Source organism: Diabrotica virgifera, chromosome 3 (assembly GCF_917563875.1).
Source record: "Diabrotica virgifera virgifera chromosome 3, PGI_DIABVI_V3a".
Classification (NCBI taxonomy): Eukaryota; Metazoa; Arthropoda; class Insecta; order Coleoptera; family Chrysomelidae; genus Diabrotica; species Diabrotica virgifera.
In genome coordinates, this window is record NC_065445.1 from 23430406 (window position 1) to 23458296 (window position 27891).

Below are 27891 nucleotides of genomic sequence, written 5' to 3' on the forward strand. Positions count from 1 at the left end.
ATACGAAAATTGTCGTGGTCGGCCCTAAATTTCAAAATTTGTCATTTTGAATATAATCCTATCATCTCTGGGTTTGATACCACTAGATAGCATATTAAAAAGTAAGATAATAATGTAAAAACCATTTTACTCTAGGTCGAACTGTTTAGATTTTGTGAGGAAAAATACACGAAATGTCACTTTTCCAACCTCGATTACTTAAAAACGGTTAAAGATAAGAATAGAAGATTAAATATAAATTTTACCTAATATTCTAAGAAATTCAAAAATATAATAATACACAGGGTGTTGTATCTAAAATAAGAAAGTTGGTATTGGCCACTGTTACACGACACGCCCTGTATAAAAAGATTCTATTGAAAAAAATGCACAACAAAAAATAAAAACCGACCTACATGAGGATTTCGTCAAAAGATTTTTAGTTACAAAAATATTGAATTTATCCGTTACCTTAGGACCTCACTGTATATAAATCACAATGGATCATTTTATGTACCATTATAGGTATGTGCCATGTATAGCCTTGATAAAGACTTAAAATAAAGTAAAAACATTGGCAAATTTTAAACATTAACTAGGTTTTAATTGTCCCTAACCCACTATTACCATTAGAAGCTATTAAGTGGACACTACTCCTAAAACGTTGTTTACGTTGAAAGCTATGTATCGCCATTTTAAAAAGAGAGACCAAGAAATTTTGTAAATTATATGTTTGCAACTGCGTTTCTTACAAAAACCTTTTGTATGTATATAACTTCTTTATTATTCACTTCTAATGAAGTTAAGAGATAAAATACTGATTCTGAATTTTGTTTAAAAGAAGTGTACCTTTAAACATTTGATTTTCAACTTCTTCAAAGTTACAGTAATTTCAACATCTTTTCAATTCTTGAGTACTTCAATTCCCAAGAGATTTCAGTAATTTTATTTTATTTTTTTCTACGTAGGGCAAACACAACCATGAGATATAATCGAGACTCCATATATTTCAAACTAGGTTGATTTTGATAAAATTGGTTTTTGTTAGGTACAGATAATAATTACCTATGTAGTGCCTTCATAACAGGTAATTCTTATTTTTATGTTACAGCCTTAAAATAAAACATACATTATGTCGAATAAATTTTGATATATTATTTATTAACAAACGGTTAAAGAAAAACAAATATGTGTTAAAATACGACTCTTTTTTAATTATTGCTTTTCATAGTATATGGACATAATATTTTATCTCTTTTTAATGTAAAAGAATCTGGTTCGTTTTGATTGTGCATCTATTATTATATAATACCACATCAAACCAGATTCAGTGACGTACGAGAAGTATGGGCAGAGGAAAGAAAAATACACACAGTTGTAAGAAGTCAGATACCAAAAAATAAAGGAGAAAGTTATGTGCACTTTGCGTTCGGCAATAATGTGCCTGTTGTCTTAAACATCTTCACTTGCAAAAATTTTCACAGTGAGTGTTATCAAATGGTCGTATACTCTTATAAGTACTTTTGTTTGCTTTCTAAGTATTTTTCATGGACTTTGAATTTGCTAAAATATTGTTAAGTGTCATCGAAAATGCAAATCGAAGAGAAATACGAACAAGAACGAGAAAATACAGCCCATATAGCCCATAATGCGACGTAACAGCCCAAGACATGAAGTTACAATCATTGTAACATTTAATTTTAACATTTAATCCTACTATACCAGAATTTCTTTAGTAATACCAAATAATTCATTACAACAGAGCTCTTTTACTCAGGGAATAATCAGACTAGAAGTTGTTAAAAGACGATAAAACATTTTTAAATTACCGAGCTTAAAAAATGTAAAATAAAAGTATTTAGCAAATTAAATCAAATTTGAAGCTGTCATAATTTTAAAAGAAAAATATTCAATCTCGAAAAAAGCAATAACTACCTGCCTACAATTTATAGATAAAGCGTAATATACTCTAACAAGTTAAATTTTTAAACATCCGTTTCGACAACAAAATATTACAATGACTGAACAGATGAATTGACTCAGGTAGAATTCCACCGAAACCTTTAGGTATTATTGTCGACTTGAGTCATAAACCAATGGATGCTAAAGGTCCAAAGCCAATCGATGCCAAAGAAACCGCAACAGCGATTGATGCCAATTGGTACCGCAACAGAATTCGCTGTATATTGTGGCCCGTGAATATTCACGGATGCCAAATGGGAATACTTTTCGTCCAGAAGTCAATTGGTACTACAAAGAAATATATATATATATATATATATATATATATATATATATATATATATATATATATATATAGAGCATAATTATTGAATTATCTCGTTTATTGTTAGTTTTACGACAAAAATGTTCCTATACAAAATAGAGAGAATTGAATTCTACACAATTTTAGTTTCCCTCATTTTTTTGCTAAAGTTAATATTTAAGGTAGTATGTATGCGATAATGGCGCGAGCGTAAGACCTGATTGATTTTCCTAGCAATTGTTTTTGTTCAATATCTACGATATATCTTCAATATATGATTTCCTACAATTTCTTTTTAACAATTTTTTTCATGCGGTTGATATTTTCCGAGTTAAGTGGGAAAATAGTAAAAGTGGTGGGGGAAGCATAATTACTGAATTGAAGCTTTTTTCCGAGCTGCCCCAAATTTTATAATTCTATCCTTTAGGGGAGATCAATAGTAGTGTAAATTTAAAATCTCGACTGAATTCCGCGATTGCATTAGCCGCCATATTGATTTTAAAGGAGAACCGTTGTTGCTTAATATCTCCGCCATTTTTAACTTTTCGACAAAAACGGTAGGAACTAAAATTGTTGGAAACGCAATTTCCTACAATTTATTTTCCACAATTTTTTTATGCGATCAATATTCTCCGAGTTAAGGAGGAAAATAGGGGAAGCATAATTATTGAATTGTCTCATTTATTATTAACTTTACGACATAATTGTACATAAACAAAAATAAAGAGAATTATATTTTATACAATTTTTGAGACTTCCAACGAAACACCAATCAAGCTAAGTACATAAAAGACATAAATAATAACTTATATGCATTAAGTTCACTTAATTTTATTAACTAGCGGGTTTTATTGGTTTAATTTGTCTGTCGATAATTAAGTTTCATGTCAGCTAACATATTTTAATATTTCAACAATTTTTTTTAATTTTGGACCCTGTTGGGGGAATTTTCCCATTCCCCCCCTCTTAGACCCGCCATTGGTTCTCTCGAAAAAAATGTAGTAAATCGTAATTGCAACAATTTCAGTGCTTACACTTTTTGTCGAAAAGTTGAAAATGGGGAAGATATTGAACAAAAACAATTGCTTTAAAATCAATCGGGTCTTACGCTCCCGCCTTTACCGCATACGTACTACCTTAATATTGATTTTATCAAAAAAATGAAAGAGATAAAAATTGTACAAAATTTAATTCTCTTCATTTTTCTATAGGTTAAAATTTGTTGTAAAAGTAATAATAAACGAGATAATTCAATAAATCAATAATTATGCTTTAACTGTCACTGTTTTTTCCCCATAACTCGGAAAATATGGACCGCGCGAAAAAAATTATAATAAACGAAATTATAGAAAATTCCATTTTTAACAATTTCATTTTGTATATTTTTTGTCGAAAAGTTGAAAATGGCGGAGATATTGAGCAAAAACGGTTCTCGTTTAAAATCAAGATGGCGGCTAACGCAACGGTCAAATTCAGTCGAGATTTTAAATTTATACTACTATTGACCCCCCCCCCCTAAAGATTAGAAAAATAAAATTTGGGACAGCTCCTAATGCAAGGTCAAATGGTATCCCGACTGGGCTACTATATTTACGAAACGCTCCACTCCCAAAAATGTCTGTATTAGAAAAATTGTCCGACTCGACATGAATAACTGAATAAACGAAGTCTCATGAGAGAGCTAATCATGATTTTTTTAAAGTGTGGGTCCAAGACCTATAAAGTATTTGGTAAACAAATTTTATAAATCAATATTATGTATTTTAAGTAGTGTTTAGTACAATCTCGTACAAATATTTTGATCATTGGTATTGGGTTTACCTTTATTTCAGAGATTATTCAACAACTTTCTCATCTTTAGTGGAATTTTATTGTAACGAGTCTTAATAAACTGATTGACGTCACACATTATTAAAAACAAGAAAATGGCAATTAAAATAAAGAGCTGTACTGCGTGGACATAACTGGCTTAATTAAAACTACATACAACTTGTTTTTAGGAAGGTACATAAAAAGTACATTAAGTGTAGTGTATAATATACTTATTATCAAAGGAGATATTACTGTTGTGCTTACGAAGTTGAAAAAATTCAGTCAAAAAAAGGCAGTTTTAGTCGGCACACACATTATTATGACAGAATATAAGTATTTTAAGAATGGATATTAAAAATAATGTTTTTCTACAACCGTGTTAAAAATGCAATTTTTAGCACTCCATAGGTGCGTTAAAAATGCTACTTTAAAGCACTAGTGCTTTAAAAATTTTAAGGCACTGCAGTTAAAAATGAATTGTCAAATTGTGAAACGTCAAAATATTTATATTTCATTTATTAACATTAATATTAACAGTATTACTTGAGCAATTTGAAAAAGGTGCTTTAAAAGGTTTTTTAAAATTTAATTTATACTGTATTATTGCATTTTTAACACGTTTGTAGAAAAAAAAAAACTATTAAAATTTGTTAGAATATACGACACCGGTTGTTCGAACACTAATCGAAAATAATCAGAATCAAATATTTAATTACTGTCACCAACTGTCAATGTCGACTTTGATTGGGTTGCTGAAAACATAATTATTGATTACAATTATGAAATTAGTTAATCAATTATGTTAATAATTGTTATGTTAATTGATTAACTAATCTCATAATTATAATCAATTACGTTTTCGGCAACCCAATCAAAGTTGGCATTGACAGTTGGTAACAGTAATTAAATATTTGATAGTGATCATTGTTGATTGGCGTTCGAACAACCGGCCCTAAAAGTAATATGTTATTCTATAGTTGTTATGATTTACGTATTGACAGTATAGGCAGTTTTGATGTAATGTCAAGAAAAATATAAAAATGGAATGTCAGTCAAGTTCAAGTAAAAGTTTTTGTAGATATTGTCCTGTAATTGAGAATGAATAAATTATAATTGTTGATATATAAGACGTTTGTAGAAAAAATAAATCTTGGGACCAATTCTCTTCAATATTTATATCAATGGTCTATTCAGACTGAATGTCACAGGTAACCAAAAACTCCATAAGAAAGCCTTGAAATTAGTGTATCCACCACCACAGAAAGAACCCAGTACCTTCTGCTCTCTCACATATACTGGCAAAATAACAAAAAAATTAGCCAGATACATAAAAAAGAAAGGAATAACACCAGCTTTCAGAACTAACAACAACTTAAGCAAACATATTAAAAACAATAAAAGCCGAAAGAGAAAGCAACTACAGAGTGGTGTGTACAAACTAACTTGTGGTGACTGTCCGAAAACTTACATCGGTCAAACTGGCAGAACTTTTGACAAACGGATAGCAGAACACAAAAGGGCTTTCAACAATAGAAAAACAGACACTTCTACATACGCACTTCACCTTCTAGATCATAATCATTCTTTCAATGAAGAGTTTCAAATTCTACATATTCAAAATAAAGGCCTTAAGCTATCACTTTTAGAATCAATGGAAATTAATAAATTGAAAAATACAGATATAATTCTGAATGACCAACTCGAGACAAACAGCTCTTCACTCCTCAACCTCTTCAGTTAAAGACTTAAAAAGGCAAACACATTGTAAAATATATCACTTGAGAAAGGCACGTTGCCGAAACAGCTGTAGTAATAACATAGTTGTAATAAATTTTGTGGAAGTATAGAAAACAAACGTTTTTCAGTGTTTTATTGTGAGACTTCTATTGAGACCAAGTTTCAGGTTACGCCTTTGTGGTATCTATTACAGTAGAGCGTCGATAATCCGAACCCTGGTAATCCGAACGTCGCTAATCCGAACGCAAAAAAAAATTATAAAATTTAAAAATATGATCGCGGACCGAATTTTTGGAATTAATATGACAATATGGGCAAAATATGATAGCGGATTTTTGTTTTATTTATGCAGAAATACGTACAATATATTTGTTTATGCAGATGTTTTATTCCTTGTAACTAAAACGTATGTACATATGTACTATGTTTATGAGCTTTGTATGTATTTTGAACATATGTTCGATAATCCGAACAATTTGATAATCCGAACTAGCCCTGTACCAATAATTAGTTCGGATTATCGACGCTCTACTGTACTTGCAAACCATTACATACGAATATTGAATTAAAGAAGTCTAGAAGAGGTCTATAATTTGCACCTTACTTCCCGTCTATTCAACGTGGCAAAATTCCAACGAAAACATGGTATCTATACTCAGTTAGGAGTAGAACTAATACAAAAGAATTTCGCCGTGAAACGAAAACAAAAGACGTATTATATTTCAGTTTGTTCAGAGGTCAGAGAGCACCATAAACACTTTAACTAGTTTCATTCTTATTATAAATCATCAGAGAGTGTATTCTTTTCTATTATAAATATTTATAATGTATTAAAAAATATAGTACAAAATATTAAGTTGCTCAGAAGCATGATATAATAACTGAAGATATGACATGAACTCGGTGGGCGGGGCCTACGTAGCTACGTCACTCTGTGAGTAGAACAGCATTAAATTCAGTGTGGCCGTGGTCGTATAAATAGTAAACGGTGTTTATTTTTTTTTTAAGGTGAATTTTACTTATAATTTGTTAAACTTTTATTAAAAATGATGTGTGCCGTGTTTGGTTGTAATGTGGACAATCAATCACAAGGTTTCGATACGAATATCAAGTTTTTTAGTTTCCCAAAAGACAAAAAAGTGCGGTGTGTGTGAAAACAATTATGTAAACGTAAACGTGTAGACAATTTTAACGTTAACATCGCTCGTATCTGTTCAACACATTGTAACAGCGACGATTATGAACGCAATCTGAAACACGAGCTGCTTGGATATTCTCATTCTACTGAAAATTTTCAATGCCTAAAAAGTGAAAAAAGAATTTTTTAGGCATTGAAAATTTTCAGTAGAATGAGAATATCCAAGCAGCTCGTGTTTCAGATTGCGTTCATAATCGTCGCTGTTACAATGTGTTGAACAGATACGAGCGATGTTAACGTTAAAATTGTCTACACGTTTACGTTTACATAATTGTTTTCACACACACCGCACTTTTTTGTCTTTTGGGAAACTAAAAAACTTGATATTCGTATCGAAACCTTGTGATTGATTGTCCACATTACAACCAAACACGGCACACATCATTTTTAATAAAAGTTTAACAAATTATAAGTAAAATTCACCTTAAAAAAAATAAACACCGTTTACTATTTATACGACCACGGCCACACTGAATTTAATGCTGTTCTACTCACAGAGTGACGTAGCTACGTAGGCCCCGCCCACCGAGTTCATGTCATATCTTCAGTTATTATATCATGCTTCTGAGCAACTTAATATTTTGTACTATATTTTTTAATACATTATAAATATTTATAATAGAAAAGAATACACTCTCTGATGATTTATAATAAGAATGAAACTAGTTAAAGTGTTTATGGTGCTCTCTGACCTCTGAACAAACTGAAATATAATACGTCTTTTGTTTTCGTTTCACGGCGAAATTCTTTTGTATTAGTTCTACTCCTAACTGAGTATAGATACCATGTTTTCGTTGGAATTTTGCCACGTTGAATAGACGGGAAGTAAGGTGCAAATTATAGACCTCTTCTAGACTTCTTTAATTCAATATTCGTATGTAATGGTTTGCAAGTACAGTAGAGCGTCGATAATCCGAACTAATTATTGGTACAGGGCTAGTTCGGATTATCAAATTGTTCGGATTATCGAACATATGTTCAAAATACATACAAAGCTCATAAACATAGTACATATGTACATACGTTTTAGTTACAAGGAATAAAACACCTGCATAAACAAATATATTGTACGTATTTCTGCATAAATAAAACAAAAATCCGCTATCATATTTTGCCCATATTGTCATATTAATTCCAAAAATTCGGTCCGCGATCATATTTTTAAATTTTATAATTTTTTTTGCGTTCGGATTACCAGGGTTCGGATTATCGACGCTCTACTGTAATAGATACCACAAAGGCGTAACCTGAAACTTGGTCTCAATAGAAGTCTCACAATAAAACACTGAAAAACGTTTGTTTTCTATACTTCCACAAAATTTATTACAACTATGTTATTACTACAGCTGTTTCGGCAACGTGCCTTTCTCAAGTGATATATTTTACAATGTGTTTGCCTTTTTAAGTCTTTAACTGAAGAGGTTGAGGAGTGGGGAGCTGTTTGTCTCGAGTTGGTCATTCAGAATTATATCTGTATTTTTCAATTTATTAATTTCCATTGATTCTAAAAGTGATAGCTTAAGGCCTTTATTTTGAATATGTAGAATTTGAAACTCTTCATTGAAAGAATGATTATGATCTAGAAGGTGAAGTGCGTATGTAGAAGTGTCTGTTTTTCTATTGTTGAAAGCCCTTTTGTGTTCTGCTATCCGTTTGTCAAAAGTTCTGCCAGTTTGACCGATGTAAGTTTTCGGACAGTCACCACAAGTTAGTTTGTACACACCACTCTGTAGTTGCTTTCTCTTTCGGCTTTTATTGTTTTTAATATGTTTGCTTAAGTTGTTGTTAGTTCTGAAAGCTGGTGTTATTCCTTTCTTTTTTATGTATCTGGCTAATTTTTTTGTTATTTTGCCAGTATATGTGAGAGAGCAGAAGGTACTGGGTTCTTTCTGTGGTGGTGGATACACTAATTTCAAGGCTTTCTTATGGAGTTTTTGGTTTAAAATGTTGTTAACTGTTTGTTCGTTATAGCCATTGTTTACTGCTATTTGTCTAATGATATTTAGTTCTGTCTCGAAGTTATTTTTTGTCATAGGAATTTCTGTCAGTCTATGTATCATGCTATGGTAGGCTGCTAATTTGTGTTGTGTAGGATGGGATGATGAATTGTGTATAGTTGTGTCAGTATGGGTAGGTTTATGATATACGGAGAACTCATGTTTGTTGTGTAGTCTGGTAATCGTTACATCTAGAAAGTTTATGGAATTATTCTGTTCTGTTTCTATTGTGAACTCAATATTACTATGAAGTGAATTAATGTATGATAGAAATTGGTCAAGTTGTCTGTACATCAATTACTCAATAGAAGTTTTATTTTCGTCGGAAATATTTTTTGAATTGTTTATAAAAGACTGTTTTACTTGATCTTAACGTATTTATTTTTTATAGAAATAATATTTAACTATTACTAATACACGATTTCTTTTTTTACAGGTAAGTTGTGCCGTTTTGTCTAAGTGCCATCGTAAGTATTTTATAAATATAATTCCAACGTACATAATTTGCTGGATTACATCAATGTTCAAGGGTAAGATAGCACTCAGTGTGACCTAAACCGAGCTTGCACCGACCAGGTCTTATCTCTGTCCCGTGAGCGGCCGTGGAGTAACGGCATATTCGCTGGCCTCATACGCCAGTGCACGTGGGTTCGAGCCCTGCCAAAGACAAACCATTTTCATTTTCCAATAATGACACGAGCCGTCTCACCGTGCCTCGGAGACCACGTAAAGCCGTCGGTCCCCCTGGGCTAGTGTACATCGGCACTAGTTACTTGAAACAGGGTTAAAGATGTAAATGGCGCCGGAACTGTCCGAAAGGATCTCCCCGGCAAAAATTCCATACGATATTATTATTATTATTATTATTATCATCTCAGTCCCTGGTTGGTTGCTCTCCTTCAGTGATGCACCTTCGATATCTCTTCAGCATCAGTTCTCACTTCATCTATCCACCTCTTCCTTGGTTTTCCTACCGGCCGAGTTCCGCTAGTACCAGATCAGTTAGAGATCAGGTAGATAGTAGAGATCAGGGAACGCAAAATTTCACGAAAACCCCCAAAAAAATAAAGGAAGGATGAAAATTTGGCAATAGGTAGTTGAAATTGTATATTATTATATAAGAAAAAGTTTACAATCTACATCCCCTCCATTTTACAAAAATTGGAAGATACGGGGTAAAAATTTTTTTCCCGGGGGTGAAAAAATCTACGTTCAAAATAAGTCCAGAATTGGATAAAATGACTAATTCTAAGTAACTTTTGTTCTATAGAGTTTTTTTACTAAGTCAATACTTTTCAAGTTATGTATATGCGAGTGAATGTGTTCACTTTTAACCAAAAAAAAAGTTTTTGGACGGTTTTTCGGAGATAACTCAAAAAATAAGTATTTTAGCGAAAAAAATATTCTTAGTAAAAATATAGCTTATAAAAAATTGAAAAAAATGGTGTATGCGTGAGGTCTGCAGACCCAGTAGAAGCAGAGTTGCAGCTAATGAAATGTAGGTTCTTCTTCGTCAAATTCGAAATCGAATATTTCAATGTTAAATAACCAAAAAAACGGAGCACTTTTCGGGGAAAATTCATTACAACTTTTTTAAAGTGTTTTAAAAAAGGTTTATTTTTGTTTTTTTTTTTAAAAACTTCTAACATTAAAAGTAAATGAGTTACGCTCAAAATATTGTTGGTCCGTTTTAATGGCGAAAATCACCTCTTAATTAGCTTCTCAAATAAAATTAATCGTTACCGCTTTACAAGTTACTGTTCTTATGTGTTGTTTATATTATCTATAAGTTTCATTGGTTCAAAGTGCTCAGTTTTGAAAAAAACTGGGTTTAAAATAAAACATTTTTTTTAATTTTGAAAAAAATCGTAATTGTTTATGGAATTAACTTAAAAACAATTAGGAATACCAAAAATCTCAAAGAGTAATAAAATGTACGTTTTGCTTTTCTGAATATTTTTGATTTTTTGTTTTCTTGTTAGACAAAAATTGGTTATGCTATGGCTGTTCAAAATTTGCCTAAACTCGTGATTAGTTACTCGTTCAAGCCATTTTAACTACAGCTTTTTCAAAACGAAGCACTTTGAACCGATGAAACTTACAAATCATATAAATAATACATAGCCAAAGTAACTTGTGAAGTCGTAATGTTAAAACGTATATGTGATGCTAATTAGGGGGTGATTTTCGCGATTTTTTTACCAAAAAATAAAAGGGACCAACAATATTTGGAGCGTAATTCACTTACTTTTAATATTACAAGTTTTTTTTTAAACAAAAATAAACCTTTTTTAAACACTTTAAAAAAGTTAAAATGAATTTTCCCCTAAAAGTGCTCCGTTTTTGGGTTATTTCACATTGAAATATTCGATTTGGAATTTGACGAAGAAGAACCTACTTTTTATTAGCTACAACTCTGCTTCTACTGGGTCTACAGACCTCATGTATACACCATTTTTTTCAATTTTTGATGGGCTATATTTTTGCTAAGAATATTTTTTTCGCTAAAATACTTTTTGAGTTATCTCCGAAAAACCGTCCAAAAACATGTTTCATTTTGTTAAACATGAACATATTCACTCGCAAATAACTCGAAAAGTATTGACTTAGTGAAAAAACTCGATAGAAGAAAAGTTGTTTAGAATTAGTCATTTTATCCAATTCCGGTCTTATTTTGAATGTATTTTTTTCATCTTCGAGAGAGGGGTATTCCTCTACATTTTTGTAAAATGGAGGGGATGTAGAATTGTAAACTTTTTCTTATATAATAATAGACAATTTCAACTACCTATTCCCAAATTTTCATCCTTCGGGCTATAGGTGTTCTGTCATTATCCATTCTTATAAGGACCAGATCTTATACAATGAAGTAATTGGTCGATAGTTTTATGGGTGGTCAGCTGGTTTACCCTGTTTTAGTATTGCTATAATAATTATTGTCGAATGTTTAAATTCTGCCGATTTGAATAATCCTTGTGAATACTGTGCTAGCCAGATTTTTATGTATTTTCCGCAAATATTGTTTATTATTTAAACAATGACCCCCTTATATGAAACATATACTTTCTTGAACAAGTCTTCTTGTTTTCACCTAAACTTTGATATTGTTGCCACCTGTACGCCTGTACCGACTTACATTTTGTCTTATTTTATTTGATCAGGCTATATCAGGCTATTTGACAAGCTTCTTTTATTAGTATAAATTATAAATACAATGAAAAGAAAAAGAAGTATTCGTATAATTAAAAATTTCTTGTTGCAGTAGCAAAAGAAGTAGGTATATTCATTCCACTTCGCGTGACCATATTTTTGCATCGATTGTTTTCTAGGCTAACTGCACACGGTGTTGGTTTTTGCAAGTTATTTTACTAGGTCTTAATTATTAATTGATCTGAACTTTCCTTTGATAAACAATGTTTTATAGCTGATTTATTGATTTCTTTTTATTTTGTATCATGTTTCCATCAATAGAAAATTATAAATTTATGATCCATTAAAAGAGGAAATTAAATTTATATACATACAGGGTGATTGATTAGTGGGGTAAAGCTCAATAAATCCGCTATAGTAACATATAGCAATAAAAGTTATTAATAAAAATTGTAGACAACTTTGAGATTCATATTACAAAATTAGTTAGAATGTTACAGGGCGTTCGATAACCTAGTGGCAGACCAAACTTATGTTTTTTTAAATGGAACACCCTGTATTTTATTTTATATTCGAAATCTCCTTAACTGTACCATCACAAAAATATAAAGGTTTGTTATGTTATGTATACAGGGTATGTACAAAGTTTTAACCAATTTTATATAAAAATCGTAACAAGTTCAACATCCCGTATTAATAAAAATAAGCACAACAGAAATGGTTTATTGGTGCCTTTTTTTTATTGATTGTCGAAATTTCCAGAAATGATTAATATTGCTAATTTTCTCTATACCGAATACAGGGTGAGTCAAAACGCAATTACATTATTTTCTCAGTAATTTTAAATGGAACACCCTGTATTTTATATCACTATTGAAAAATGCCATTACTGTACTTTAATTTTTATATAACATTCCCTATGCCTAAATTTATTAGTTTTCAAAATATTTTTATTTTTAGAGCAAATTATTAACAGGTGACTAACTTTTTCCAAATTTTAAGAAAGCCATGACCGAATTTGTCGAAACTGACAGTTTATCATGATAAAACTGTTATTGTGTTATTAAATAGTTGAGATGAATTTTACTATTGAGGAAATGGTTGATCTGGCAGGATATTTGGGGAGTGCAATAAAAATGCGTTATTATCAATAACAATTTATCATGAACATAAACGGTTCCTTGAAAGACGACAACCTACAACAGCAAGCTTTGAAAGATTAAAGGATCAGTTGAACCGCCCTGATTCAGTTACGTATAAAAACACGAACGTACAAAAAGTACTGTAACAGAGGAAAACGAAATTACTGTGTTGCTGGCAGTTACTGAAAATCCACATACAAGTATTCGAAATATTTCCAAAGAAAAAGAACAATCTTACTGCTCTGTACAAAAAATTCTTGCAAAAAACAGAATGCGCCCTTACCGCATTCAAATGCACCAAGAATTAATTCAGGAAGATTTTGAAAAGATAATATTATTTTGTGAATGGGCCTTAGATAAAATCAATCAGCAGACAGATTTCTTGGATAATGTACTATTTGGAGATGAAGCTAAGTTTCATAAAAACGGTTCAGTCATGGCTAACTTAAAATTTGGAAAAATTTAGAAAAATAATTAATAATTTGCTCTGAAAAATGAAAATATCTCGGGTGATCGGTACTCACCAGAGGGACCGCAGACGTTCGGAAACAATTAGCGTCTCTTTGCAAAGACAATGACGTCGACTTTGCAAAGTAACAAGACACTTACTCAACACACACACACTACACATTACTCCCCTGACGTAGTGATAAGTTATACAATTACGTGGCTAAAGGTTCTAGTTCTAAACCAAAGCCAGAATCAGAGAAAAAAAAAAAAAGAAAATATCTCGAAAACTAATACGATGTAAACTTGTTACGATTTTCTTATAAAATTGGCTACAACTTTGTAAATACCCTGTATAAAATAACAAACCTTTATATTTTTGTGGGACAGTTAGGGAGATTTCAAATATAAAATAAAATACAGGGTGTTCCATTTAAAAAAACCTAAGTTTGGTCTGCCAGTGTGTTACCGAACACCCTGTAACATTCTAATTAATTTTGTAACGTGAAGCTCAAAGTTGGCTACAATTTTTGTTATTAACTTTTATTGCTATCTATTACTATAGCGGATCTATTGAGCCCTACTAATCAATCAATCACCCAATCACCCTGTAGATACAGAGAGTGTTTGGTAACGAATTGACCATAGACTAACTTTAGATGAGGTTAGCTTAGGTCGATTTAAGCTGACTTACCTTAGTACGAAAGTTGATATAACCGAAATACAGGGTGTCGAAGTTAAACTTTTATTTTATTTATTTTTGAATATTTCCTGACAGGCACGGGATAACAACACGAAATTTGGCAAGTGGAGGTTTTTTGGGACGAGAAACCTAAATTCCCCACCAAAAATTATGTATTACCCAGAGGGCGCCATATAGGTCTTTCTGTGCTCATTTAATACGTTCAATTTTTTATCCCCTCCCCCTCTACATATTGAGCCAAAACTTTTATTCTGTTAATATTTTTACTTAAAAAAGATATGCTACATTCATCTCGCTAAACTCAACCGTTTTCGAAATAAACGCATTTTAAATCTGCGATGCAAAATTCAATTTTTGCATATCATTTTAGTTATACCCGAAAAATAAACTTGAAACCATAATAATTGTGCAAATTGTCATGTTTATGTCATTGCGATAAATTTTTTCCATATCAGGAAAAGTTGTAAAGAAATACAAAGACTAACATATTCTAAAATTATATTTTAATCAGATTATTACATAAGCTAATAACGAATGAACAATAAAAATCAGTTTCGAAACCCGCTAATCAAATGTTCAAAATATCCTCCATTTACTTGCATACATTTTTGACATTCTTCTTCTTCACGTGCCATATCAGAATTATTCGACGTTGGCGATCACCATTGCGATCTTCCGCAATATGGAATAATTGTCCTGCATTTGATATCTGAGCCCATTCACGAATGTTTTTTAACCAAGAAACTTGATTTCTTCCTGCACCTCTACGGCCCTCTATTTTGCCTTTAAGGATCAGTAAAAGCTCAACAAAGAAAAGGCAGACCAGTAGTTAAAATTGACAATAGATCATGGGAAACACACTTCACAGAACTATATAGATGCAAAGAAAGCCCGGAAGAGGAGGTAGGCGCAATGGAAGACATTAGAGATAATGAAATAGGGATGCCAACACATGATGAATATTTAGCCATCATTCAAAAAATGAAACAGAAAAGAACACCAGGCCCAGATGAAATTCCCAATGAACTAATTAAAAACGGAGGGGAAAAGTTATTAACAAGCATCTATAATCTATAACCTAATAGTTAGAATATGGGAAGCAGAAGAAATGCCCGAGGATTGGAAAGAAGGCAGAATTATACCAATATTTAAGAAAGGAGAAGTAACAAACTGTAACAATTATAGAGCAATATCTCTACTGAGTACAACATATAAAATTCTAACAGCCCTCATTAAACAAAAACTTAATCAATTCACAGAGAAAAAAATTGGGGACTACCAGCAAGGATTCAGAGAAGGCAGATCCACTACAGATGCGATCCACATAGTTATAGGTCTGGATCCCGCGTATGAAAAAAAAGTTGATTAATAGCAAGCTGAAAATTTGTTAATAGTTTAAGGGTGTCTAGTCGGATAAACTTTGATATATGGGAACACTGGAACAGGGGTAGTTTTAATTGTGGAACAGATTAAAAATTTGGAACGGTCAGACCACGAAAACGGCACATTTATTTTGTCCGACAGAGTAGACTTAAACTCTCCGAACAGAGATTAACCTCGCATGCAAAAATCAGACTGCTATTTATCACCTGTCATAATCCCTGTCATTTGACATATTCTACATGTTCCACTCATTAAAACGCCCATTTGGTGATAAATAGCAGTCTGATTTTTGCATGAGAGTTTAATCTCTGTTCGGAGAGTTTAAGTCTATTCTGTCGGACAAAATAAATGTGCCGTTTTCGTGGTCTGACCGTTCCAAATTTTTAACCTGTTCCACAATTAAAACTACCCCTCGTCCAGTGTTCCCATATATCAAAGTTTGTCCAACTAGACACCCTTAAGCTATTAACAAATTTTCAGCTTGCTATTAATCAACTTTTTTTTCATACGCGGGATCCAGACCTATTACACAAACAATCGAAAAATGCCACGAACACAACATAGAACTCCACATCCTCTTCGTAGACTTCAGACAAGCCTTTGACTGTATTGGAAGAAATAAATTATTTATTGAAATGAAAGATCAAGATATACCAGCAAAATTAATCAGATTAACAAAAATGACCATGGATCAGTGGCGGCTCGTGATTTTTACAATAGGGGAGGCTATACCTAACTGTAAAATATCTAGACAAATTTGCACTAGCAAAAAAATGCGCCAAAAAATGTAATTTAATTCATAATATCATCCTAATTCATAATTTCATGATATCATTTTAAAAATAGTTAGTCTAATAGTAAAAGTTTAATACCAAAGTTTGTGTCGTTTATTTGTTAACAATTCCATCTATTTGTAAATAGATACCTATGCATATCAAAATAAATACAGATTTGAAGTTTTGCAGTCCATACATAATGAAGCTTCAAATTTTTTAAGATACCTACTCAACTGAATTTTTTTAATTCTAAACGCGGCCTACTGCGAATTCAAAAACACGATAAATTACCGATATTTTGCTTAGAGTTAGAGATATCGGAAAAAGTTATTTGAGCAAGTTGTTCCAAATATTATTATAACCCCACATACCAAATTTCATAACAAAATTCGCACTTTTAGATTTTTCATTATTTTTAGCCAGGACCCTAAAATTCGTTGTCCCGAGACGCACCCAACCACCCAACGGAGCTGAGAATCTACTCTGCCTCCCTTGGTATATCTCCGGGCAGCGTGTGATGGCGCCGTAGATGCCACTGTTAGGAGACCGGGCCTCCTTACACGCCTGCTGCGCTGCACGGAGCATTAGCAAGGGAGAATGCTGAGCTTCTCGGCTCCGTTCGTGCATCTCGGGATAACCCAGGGTCCTGCCTACAATAATATTATGTAATAAAACTGAGACGCGATCATGCGTTCTAATGCTAATGCGTAATGCTCCGTACGTATGGATAAATTAGTGATAATATGGAATTTACACGTTGTATAATAGTGAGAGTAATTGTTGTTTTCGCGATTCATGATAAACAAAACATTATAGAGTGTGTAAAAAATTTATGGGGAGGCTGAGCCTCCCTTGCCTCCTCTGACGAGCCGCCACTGCCATGGATGGAGCTCGAGCCAAAGTAACAACAGAAGAAGGTAGCACAAAATCAATTGCAATAGAAACAGGAGTGCGACAAGGCGACTCCCTGTCAACCACATTATTCAACATAGCACTAGAAGGAACAGTCAAGGCCAGCAAAATTAAAGGAACTATAACCCACTCCTCAACACAAATAGTTGCATATGCAGATGATTTAGTTCTTATGGGAAGAGACAAGGAAAGATTAAAAGAAGCAGTAACAATCCTGGCAAAAGAAGCACGGAAAAGAGGTCTAGAAATTAACGAAGGAAAAACAAAATATCTACTCTGCTCTAGAAGAGAAGATAACAGGATGAGAGAAATCAAAATAGAAAACTACACTTTTGAAAGAGTCCAACAATTTAAATATTTGGGAGTAATAGTGAATGGCCAAAACAAGAGAAGTGAAGAAGTAACGCAACGAATACTAACAGGCAACAAAACATACTGGAGATATCATAGCCTTATGAAGGACAAGAACTTATCCAGAAATACAAAACTGAAAATATACAGAGTTGCAATCAGACCAGTAGTTACGTACGCAGCTGAGACAATGTGCCTCACGGAAAAAGATGAAGAAAAATTGAGAATATTCGAAAGGAAAATCCTCAGACGCATTATGGGCCCGATAAGAATGGACAACGGAGAAATGAGAAGAAGAATGAACCATGAACTAAGAGACATAATGAAGGGAGAAGATATAGTTAGATTTATTAAATCACAGAGGCTGAGATGGCTGGGACACATAAAAAGAAGGAAAAACGACCGACTGATTAAGAAGATCACCAAATGGAAACCGGCAACTGAAAGACCAAGAGGAAGACCCAGAGAGAGATGGGAGGACCAGGTCATGAGAGATATCAAAATTCTGGAAGTGAGAAACTGGAGGGAACTATGCACATATCGAAATGAGTGGAAGAAAATAGTACCGAAAGCCAAGTCATATAACAAACTTTGACAACATACAAGTGGAATGCGGAGTGATTCACCGCAATAAGCGAATCTGAGAGCTCTTAGTAAGAGCGGCAAACATTCCACCTGGAATGAAAAGCCCTGATGATGATAAGGATCAGTTGTAATATTTTATATCGACTTCCCCTCACTATATATCCCAGATAAGATATTTTTCGATGTTTAACAGTCTATAGCAATTCTTTATCTTTGTTGACCCTCCTTAGTATTTCTTCATTAGTTTTTCTTGCTGTCCAGAGTATCTTCAGCATCTGTCTATGAATCCACAGTTCCAATGCTTCAATTCTGTTCATGATCGATACTTTTAGCGTCCACACTTCTGCACTATACAAACATCTGCACTATACAACTTCTGCACCAAACATAGCACTTAACCATTCTTTGTCTTAGTTCTAAACTGAGTAGACAAGGCGGAAACGGCGGGTTCGTTGGGAAAAATATTCCCATGAGATATTTTTGCATAATCACATTCGTGAGACATCCCAGAATAAGGTTCAAGAAGTCACCCACGTGAAAAGTGGGCCAATTTTTTTTAACACAATTTTTTTTAATCAAATTGCAAAAATCAATATTTTTGGCCCGCACTAATTTTTTTTAGATTTTTTGGACCATTCTGGACAAAAAAGGTCTCTTATAATTTTTCTCTTAAGTTGATTTTTTTCGAGTTATAAGCAATTTAAAATTTGAAAAACGCGAAAATGGCCATTTTTAAGACTTAATAACTCGGTTAAAAATTATTATTATGAAAGTCAGAAAGTGACTAAATCAAAGTTTAAAGTCGCCGCTACATGATCCTGCAGAAATCTGTGTCATTAATTTACTACTAAGTTATTATTTTTAATGAATAACAATGAGCGGTTAGATCGTATTGACTCGGCTGTAAATGTGAGTGCGAGTAAGATGCACAATTGGACTGCTGGAATGGCTTCTCTCTCGCACTCAGCATTTACAGTTGCCGCACACGTGCATGGCGCTTATTATTATTACTTAAAAATAACAGCTTAGTAATAAAATAATGACAAAAATTTCTTCAGGATCTTGTAGGGGGGGCTTTAAACTTTGATTTAGTCATATATTGACTTTCATAATAATAACTTTTAACCGAGTTATTAAGCCCTGAAAATCGCCATTTTTCGTTTTTTTCAATTTTAAATTGCTTATAAGTCGAAAACGATCAACTTTAGAGAAAAATTATAAGAGACCTTTTTTGTCCAGAATGGTCCAAAAAATTAAAGAAAAAATTCTTCGGGCCAAAAAAATTGATTCTTGCAATTTGATTAAAAAAAATTGTTAAAAAAAAAATTGGCCCACTTTTCACGTAGGCGACTTCTTGAACCTGATTCTGGGCTGTCTCACGAATGTGATTATGCAAAAAAATCTCATGGGAATATTTTTCCCTTCGAACCCGCCGTTTTCGCCTTGTCTAGAGATGATTATTGCAAAGAAATGACTTCATTTTCATAAAAGTAGTTTTAGTCATTGCTATTCTATGTTTTTTATTTCTATGTCTGGATCTAGTTGGTCCGTTATCACAGTTCCCAAATATGTCATTTTGTGACATATCTTTATAAAATTTCTTCTTACGAGAAAAAATCCGATTCAATCTTCTAATCTCGTTAGCAGCATCCACTATCCTTTGCCAAAGCTCATCTCGTGTATTGATCTCTGGTCTACAAAAGAAAAAGTCTACAGACTCGGCCAATCCATCGATGGGGAAAGTCAGAATTTAAATAATTTTGCACTTCACGGGGATAATGAGGTGGAGCAACGTCATGTAAAAATCACATACTAATCTGATGTTTAAAGGAACATCTACAAGTTGATGCAAACCGTTTCGAAGAAAATTTAAATAGTCTTGTGCGTTAACTCTCTCTAGAAGTTCAAAAGGGCCAACGAAATTATCACGAACTATACTAAACCAGACATTGATTTTAAACTTGTGTTGAAAGTGCCGAGACAACGTTCCATTTGGATTTTCATTGGCCCTAATATGGCAATTTTTTCGATTTATTACACCCCTGTCCACTTCTGATGAATATTGTCTCATCCGTAAAAATAATTTTTGAAATAAAATCTGAATCCTGCCCTTCGTTATTTATAATAGTTTCGCAAAAATTTATTCTGGGCAAAAAATCACGTGTTAGGAGATTTGCATAGTAGATAGGCTATGTACGTCCTGGACCAACCCCTAAATCGCAACCCTTAAATAGCAACCCCCGGTCGTAAATGCCAAACGGCTTAACGTAGGATGACGTGTGACGTATCGTTGGAAAGGGGATGAAAAATGGGGTTGAACGCAGTATGTGGCGTGCGCATCAGATTATGCCAAAAGGGCATTACGTCATATCTTCGTTTCTGTTGGTCCAATCGTGGCGTAAGATGGCTCGTTGGAAAGGGGGAAGGGGTAAAGAATACGTTGAGACAAAAAACAAAGATGGCGACATTGCCAAAACGGCATTACAGCATATTTTCGTTGTCATTGGTCAGATTTTGACGTATGAGGTGTCAAATGAAAGCGGTGGTGACACAGAAGCCAACTGTCAATTCTTCCCCTGTCAACATATAATAGTAACTGTCAATTCTTCTTCTTTTTTTCGTCCGTTAAATCTTATGTCAACGACTGCGTGGAAAAGCCAACTGAAAAGAAGAAGAATTGACAGTTAATATTGAACGTTGACAGAAGAAGAATTGAAAGTTGGCTTCTGTGTCGCCACCGCTTTGATTTGACACCCCATACGTCAAAATCGGACCAATGACAACGAAGATATGCTGTAATGCCGTTTTGGCATTGCCGCCATCTTTGTTTTTTGTCTCAACGTATTCGTTCCCTCCTCCCCGTTCCAACGACCCCTCTTACGCCACGATCGGACCAATAGAAACGAAGATATGACGTAATGCCCTTGTGGCATACTTTGATGCGCACGCCACATACTGAGTTCAACCCCCTTTTTCATCCCTTTTCCAACGATACGTCACACGTCATCCTACGTTAAGCCGTTTGGCATTTATTAATATTTAAGGGTTGCGATTTAGGGGTTGGTCCAGGACGTACATAGCCTATCTACTTTGCATCGTAGATTTAAAATGCGTTTATCTCCAAAACGGTTGAGCTTATATTGAAATTGAAATAGAAAACATAAAGAATCACCAAAATTGGTCCTTCGCCTTAAAGTTTGATTTTCGTCCTCGGTATAACGTAATTTCAGGGGTTGCTGCCGTTCGCCTATTAGTGAGATAAATGTAGTATACCTTTTTTTAAGTAAAAATAATAGTGGAATAATAATAATAAGTTTTGATCTCAAAATTATGTAGAGTGGGGGATAAAAACCTCCAGTTCCCTATTTAAAAATAAATAAAATAAAATTTTGAATTTTACCCTGTGTTTCGGTTATTGTCAGCTTTCGTATTTACTAAAGTATAAGTGATAGGGCCGATAGGGAATCAATTGATCATTATCAAATATTTAATTACAATCAACTTTGATTAGGTTGCTGAATCGTCACTAATTGATTAGTTATTTTTTGATTAAATTGTATTATATTATATTATATTATATTAGTTATTGATGGATTATTTGTTGCATAAACGTCAATTTGATTGACGTTTATGCAACGCATCACAATGAATGATCAGTGTTTTACGTGTATTTGATATCTCGATTTGATTCCCATCAAGAAAATTTATTACAATCAACTGATTGGCGTACGAACAACGGATATTTTTATTTGATGGTTGTTAAGGGGACTTGATTATAATCAACTTCTTGATTAGCGTTCGAACAACCGGCCCTAAGTTAGCTTAAATCGAGCTATTTCAACCTCAAGAGTCTAAGGTTAAGTTATGGATCATAATATGTTTGCATCGATTGATTTCTAGGCTAACTGCACACTTGATGGTTTTTGCAAGTACTTTTTTAGTAGGTTTTAATTATTAATTGATTCGAACTTTCCTTTGATAAACAATGTTTTATAGATGATTCATTGATTTCTTTTTATTTTTTATCATGTTATTATCTTTAATTGAAAATCGATGGAACAATTTTTTTTCGATCAATAGAAAATTATAAATTTATGAACCATTAAAAGAGGAAATTGGATATAATGTACGTATTATTTCAATTAATTTAATTTTTACGATTATTAGTTCTTTTAATAGACAAGATAATAATATTATTGAGTGGTCGAAATCAACAATATAGTCTCTACATAAAGTTTCGTTTATGGTCCATTAAAAGAGTAAATTGAATAAATGTATTAATTAATTTTGGTATTTACATTATTTGTTGTTTCCACGAAAACGATGGAACGACAACTAACTGGAGTCACGTTGAAAAACAGACAAATGTCCCCCCAAATTCTGCAAAGCTTCATAGTCCAAGGGCCGGGTTGTTTCGTAGCCGATCAAAGTTCATGAAGTTTCAGCAAATACATTAGACTGTCTAGTCTAATGTATTTGGTCATAGTCTAATGTATTTGGTTTCATAGTGTATTCATGTGTATTTTGACCCGGTGAATTCGACTTTCAAATTTGTTTGTGCGTCAGATGTGACCAGAATTTGCTATTAACAATTTAATTGTTTAAATAATTATAGTTCGTAAACTGACAAATCTAAATCATTTTCACACAAAGCAATTTCTTGCTTAAAAAAACCTACAAAATAATGTTTGGATTGCAAACCTTGATCCAATAAGAAGAAGCGGATATGTTGCAAAATTAGTGCATTTTGAGTAAAGTAACTTTATAATAGCTTCACTTAATGGAAAAACTGCCAGATTTAACATTAAATCGTAATGATTATAATCGGAATTTTATTTATAACAAAGTTATAATGACTATTTCACTCATCTTAAAATTTTCACATAATCTGACCAATCACAAACCAAAGACAGCTTGTGTTATCGCGAAAACACCAACTGTCTTTCAATTCTGATTGGTCTATCAGCTTCGTGTTTTCAACGACGTAACCATGGATACCGATCGCAAAGCAAAGTTTGACGTTTGCCAAAAAAATTATTGTAGCTGTATACGTCAAAATGAGTCGTTTCGGTGGTACTTCAAACGAAGTTATAAACCAAAACATTGAAGAAAATATACCGAGTAACACAAGAAAATCTAAATCTTATATATGGAGACAATTTATGATGTTCTGTGTGGATCGCAACTACAAATTAGATGCAGAAAATAACAACGAAAGACTAGCATTCATTCTAAAAGACTGGGCCTTCAACTATTTATTGTTATAGGTAAAAAATAATTATAACAAATTATTTATAGTTATAATGATTATGACTAATTGTGAATTATTCAAAAAATGGGTAGATTTGGGTTACCTAGATCAAATGTATTATTATTAAATTCCTTCCTCTCATTCTACTGAATTTTTGACCTATCACTTTGTTCGTGAAATAGTCTAATAAAATACCACTCGTGATTTAATTTATCTTATAAGTCTGTCTTTTATTTCTAAACTCAACTGCAACTCAGTTTCGTTTAGAAGTAAATCGACAGACTTATCGCGAAAATTGAATCACTAGTGGTATTACTATTGATAATTATAAACCGATATTTTTTTATTAGAAAAGTAGGCCAGGAACCGAAGCTTTTCACCTCGCAATTTTTACAGAATGGATCGATTTGCTTAAAAATTGGAGAATAAGTAGTGAATAGTCCAGGGATCAAAATCTATATATGATGCCGAAATGCGCTTTTACCATGGGGGTGGTTGCCATCCCATCTCGGTGGTGGAAATTTTTTATTATATTTTGACCGAAAAAGTTGATAAAAACATTCATTCTAAGCAAAAAATGTTCTATATATTTTTTTGATAAAATTAATAGTTTTCGATTTATGAGCTATCGAAAGTGTTAGTTTTGTATAGAAAAAAGCAATGTTTTTTGATATACTCATTTACGATTCACTCAATTTGTGCCGTAGAAAAAATTTTTTCAAACCAAGTTCTTGGGAATTAAATAACCTACAATTTTAATTGAAACATTTTTTTGTATCTCTGATGCTAATCTTTATATTCTAAAGAAAATGGCATTTTTTACCAAACTACAAAAATTCGTTATTCGCTTTTAACTCCAATTTTTTTAAAACTAATCATTCTAAGCCAGTCAAACTTCTGAATCTATTATAATATATAAATAAAGAAGACTGAATAAGGCCAATGACTTAAAACACCGCTAACTTACATTATTATGCTTCCAATTAAATTTCACCATTTAAAAAAAAAATTATTGGTTTTTTAACCGTAACTTTTTTATTTTTTATCTTAGAAAGTTTGGTAAATAATAATTTTGTAGGGTTTTATAAGATCTATAATAAGCCTATTAATATTAAATCTTTTTAAAATCCTCAGTCGCAAAAAGAGGTGACTTTGAAAGGGTTGGTAAAGGTGGTTTTTGCATGTTATTATAAGTTTTAATTGTCAATAGCTCACTCAATTTTTACCGTAGAAAAAATTTTTGCAAACCAGGTTCTTTGGGAATTAAATAAGCTACAATTTCATATTTAAACATTTTTTCGCATTTCTGGTGCTAATCTTGCTATTCTGAAGAAAATGCCATTTTTTCCAAACTACAATTCGTTATTCACTATTAACTCCATTTTTTTTTAAAACTAATCATTCTAAGCCCCTCAAACTTCGAGAACCTATTAATAATACATAAATAAAAAAAGACCAAATATGGTAAATGACTAATTTTAATTAGGGTGGTTATTAGGGGGTTGCTTGCGATCACTTTTTCGCTGAAAAAAATAGGGACTGACATTCTTTTCATTATAACTAAGTCACTTAATTTTTGAGCTAGAGACTTTTTTTTATTTCTGGAGATACATATTTTTAAGTACTTTAAATTAGTTTGAACAAGTTGTCCTCGAAAAATGCATAGTTTTCCCGTCTTTTGACTTTAAAACTACAATATTTAGCATTTGACGAAGAAGAGGCAACATAATAAAGTATAGCTCGATAACTATTGGTCTTAAAGAAAATTAAAAAAAAACGGTTGTATTTATTTTTTCAAAAGGTACATTTTTGTTAAGTAAAGTTGTTTTGATAAATCGAAAACTTTTGGAGTTATTAGCAGAAAATTTATTAAAAACATTGATTTTGTCGATATAAAACTAATACTTTCGATAGCGAATAAATCGAAAACTATCAATTTTATCAAAAAAATGTATATAACGTTTTTTGCTTAGAATGAACGTTTTTACCAACTTTTGCGATTATAATATAAGAAAAAGTTTCCACCCCCGAGATGGGGTGGCAACCACCCCCATGGTAAAAGCGCCTTTCGGCCTCATATAGATTTTGATCCTTGGACTATCCACTACTTATTCTTAAATTTTCAAGAAAATCAATCCATTCTGTAAAAATTGCGAGGTTTTGTCCTATTTTAAGCCTCATTAATTGGACCATAGGCAAAGGTTTTTTATATAATGTGGTTACTAAACTTTTAGATTATAACAAAGCAAGTTTGCAATTTGATTTTTCACTAAAATTAATGTATTAATTTTATTCAACTTAATTTATTTCTCATGTATTTTCTTATTATTTCCTATCTTTGATTGTTTTAAAAAAATCTTTGTTATAATAAAAAGTTGCTTTGTATAATTACTGTTAGTTTTATCACAAAAATAAACAATTAGAATAACTTTTAGTTACGTTTATAGATAAAATATTTTTACATATTCGAAGAAGAGCTGATAATAATTATTACACAAATTTGAAAAAAATGGAAAGTTTATTCTAGGACGACTAGATAAAAAGTAGGAATTATCTTTTTTTTTAACTCGTAGCTAATTTGTTTATAACAATTTAAAAACCATTCTAAAAATAGGTATAAAGTTTTATTATATAATAGAAATTCAATTAGAATGTAATTTTATAAAACTTCGATTTTGGGAAAAATATATATTTTTTATCTGTTTAAATAAATTACATTGTCTGGTTATTAATAGTCTTAAAACATTGCATATTTTTAGTTTACGTACGAAAATTCCATAGTGGCCGGTCAATTAAACTAATGAATTTTAAATAGAGAAAAGAGCGAAAAAATTTCCCCTTATGAGAGGAACATTTTTAGAACACACGATTTTGAAGATTTTTATATTTATATTTCTTAACAGAAGATTTTTATATTTTTATATTTCTTAACAGATAAAGTAGGTATATTTATATTTAAGTATATAGCTTTGTAATGGGAAGAGAAAATTCGAAAAAATCGCTGAGAGTGCAAACGACTATAATATTTATCTTCAGTATTATGCATAATATCTTATATTTTAATATTTAAACGGATGCATTTTGTTGTCTTTTTAATCACTGTAGCAGCAGCAGGAACAATTAAGGTCAGCGAAATTAAAGGAACTATAGCCCACTCTACAACACAAATAGTTGCATATGCAGATGATATAGTTCTTATGGGAAGAGACAAGGCAATATTAAAAGAAGCAGGAACGATCCTGGCAAAAGAATAATGGAAAAGAGATCTAGAAATTATCGAAGGAAAAACAAAATACCTACTCTGCTCTAGAAGAGAAGAAAACAGGACGAGAGAAATCAAGATAGAAAACTACACCTTTGAAAGAGTTCAACAATTTAAATATTTGGGATTAATTTTGAATGGTAAACATAAGAGAAATGAAGAAGTAACGGAGCGAATACTAGTAGGCAACAAAACATATTGGACATAATCATAGGCCAATGAAGGACAAGAACTTATGCCGAAATACAAAACTGAAAATATACAGAGCTGCAATCAGACCACTAGTTACATACGCAGCTGAGACAATGTGTCTCACAGAAAAGATTAAGTAAATTAAGGGGGGGTATGGTTTGAAATCAACGTATCAAACACATTTTTGTGAATTTCTTTCGAAGCTATGGTACAATTATTTTATTTTTAAATTAAATAAACATATTAAGTACAATTCAGAGAATATTTAGAAAAAAAATCAGTCCAAAATATTGAAAAATAAGCCATTGGTGACAAATGTTGACAGGTAGCTCACAAAAAAATGGATTTTGCGGTGGACATCAGAACTCGTCAATAGATCATTCGAAACAAAAAATTCAAAAAGATTTAATTAGCTTATGAGTTTCACGAGGTCACAACGTCGAGTTTTTTTATTTTTAATGATTTTTGAATTTTTGGTATCACTCAGAATTCAAAAAAATTAAATTTTTGGTAAAAATTTTGTGAAAATCAACAGATTTATTATTGTTGAACAAAAAATAAGCAAAAAAAGAAAAATATCTCGACGTTGTTACCTCATGAAATGTCTACAAGAAAATCTGTGCAAAATATCAGATAGATCGGCCGAGTAGTTTTTCAGTTACAATGTCCACCGCATTTGAAAAAGCAGTTTTGAGAAAAATGCGTTTAAAGTTTTGACAACTGTATCTTCCTCTTCTTATTTGTCTAC

General features: G+C 32.1%; 1 protein-coding gene across 1 annotated transcript in view; it reads left to right on the forward strand.

Annotated features, from left to right (window-relative positions):
• LOC114349521 (ATP-binding cassette sub-family D member) overlaps positions 1–27891 on the forward strand; it is a 276122-nt gene that overhangs the window by 64337 nt on the left and 183894 nt on the right. The gene's annotated exons all lie outside the window — the stretch shown is intronic.